Below are 1,858 nucleotides of genomic sequence, written 5' to 3'. Positions count from 1 at the left end.
AATATAAAAGTTTTTTTTCTTTCTTTCACATTGTTGTAACTATTACCTACTGTTTTTATTATTAACATCTATAGATATAATTAATGTGTATATCTATAACTCTTATGTTATTGTTAGCAACTTCACGTCATAGTACTTTCATCATACCATACTATTTTTACTAACTATCTTTTCCTTTACTGTTGATAATTATTATTACAAAGTGTACTATTAACTACTACTACTTTTCTTTTACTATTTTCTTTTAGTGATACTGTTATTGTAGGAATTAAGTTTAATTGTCTTTAAAAAAATAAAAATATAAAACTTTAATTTTCTTTACTTCAAAAAAAATCACTTAGTTTATGACCCGCTCTTCTACAAAAGAGTTGGCACATTACAAGCTTGAAATTGAAAGATCTCTTCGATTACGCAGGAAAGAACAAACATCATCTTCTTAGAGTGTAGCTTGTGAAGGAACGGAAAATCAGGGAGTAGAAGATATCAATCCACCCGAAGTGCCACCACCAGTCCATTTAGAAGATCAATTTGATGAAGTGGCGCCAAGACCAACAAACAGAATCCTAAGGGATTATGCTAGACCTGATCGCTTCAACTATGAATCTAGTGTCAGAAAACCCCCAGTAGCAGCCAACAACTTTGAAATTAGGACCAGCTTAATTCAAACTATTCAACAATCTTGTATCTTTACAGGAGATTCAAGTGAAGATCCACACAGTTATTTAATTGATTTTATGGTAATTGTTGAAACTGCTAAGTATAATGGAGTTCCTCCTGAAGCAATCAAATTAAGGCTATTTCCTTTTTCTTTAAAAGGAGATGCCAAGACATGGTTGCGAAGTTTACCTCAAGGATCAATTACCACGTGGGACCAGATGACTCAGAAGTTTTTGAATAAATATTTTTCTCCTGCTAAAACAACAAAGTTAAGGCAAGAAATATCTAATTTCTTACAGACTGATATCGAGTCAGTTTATCAAGCTTGGGAAAGATTAAAAGCAATGTTAAGAAAATGCCCACACCATGATATACCTGAACACATGCAGTTGTACATTTTTTATCACGGGCTAAAACCCTCTTCTAGAAATGTGATTGATGCAGCTGTAGGAGGTTCTGTGATGGGAAAAACAACAGAAGAAGCATTGCAATTATTGAATGAAATTTATGAAAATGTCATTCAATGGCCATCTGAGCGTGTAATCATCAAAAAGGCCGCTACGGTAAATCAAGTTGATGCTTTAAACACACTAACATAACAGATTGTTTCTTTGGCACAGAAATTTGAATCTTTTCAGGAGAATACAAAACAATCAAGTCAGTCTGAGGATTGTGATATGTGTGGAGGAAACCATCTGAATCATGAATGCCAAGCAATCAATCAAACTGATGAACAGGTCAATGCAATCGGTTACAAGCAGTACCCCTTTAGAAGTCCAATGGCACATAAACATCTAGGATTTCAATGGAGCAATCCAAATGGTGCTGAGAACTCTTAGAGCTTCCAGAAGCCACAGGTACAAGGTCCACCTGGTTAGCAAAATCAAAAACATGGGCAATCAAATTTCAAACTTTATCAGCAAGCAGCTCCATATCAGCAAAGGCCTCATCAAACACATCCAAGTCTGGATAACTTTTTGTACAAATACATTAAGGTCACTGATGAAAAAATGGAAAGCCAAAATTCATCCCTTAAAAATTTGGAAATCCAGCTGAGCCAATTGGCAACTCTTGTATCAGAAAAAATTCAAGGCCCCTTACCAAGTAATACGGAGAAAAACCCAAAGGAACACCTTAAGGCCATCACCTTACGTTCAGGTAAGGAGCTTGATGAACCCAATAAAGTCAGACAAGAAAAGAA

At 35.0% G+C, this 1,858-nt stretch overlaps 1 non-coding gene across 1 annotated transcript; it reads right to left on the bottom strand.

The window, feature by feature from the left end:
• Positions 1-923: 923 nt before the first annotated feature.
• Positions 924-1,030, bottom strand: LOC142173087 (small nucleolar RNA R71). The gene has a single exon (XR_012702516.1). It is a non-coding gene; the product is annotated as a small nucleolar RNA R71 (small nucleolar RNA).
• Between the last annotated feature and the right edge of the window lie 828 nt (positions 1,031-1,858).

The sequence above is a fragment of the Nicotiana tabacum genome, chromosome 18 (assembly GCF_000715075.1).
Source record: "Nicotiana tabacum cultivar K326 chromosome 18, ASM71507v2, whole genome shotgun sequence".
NCBI lineage: Eukaryota > Viridiplantae > Streptophyta > Magnoliopsida > Solanales > Solanaceae > Nicotiana > Nicotiana tabacum.
This window is presented reverse-complemented; position numbering and strand designations above follow the sequence as displayed.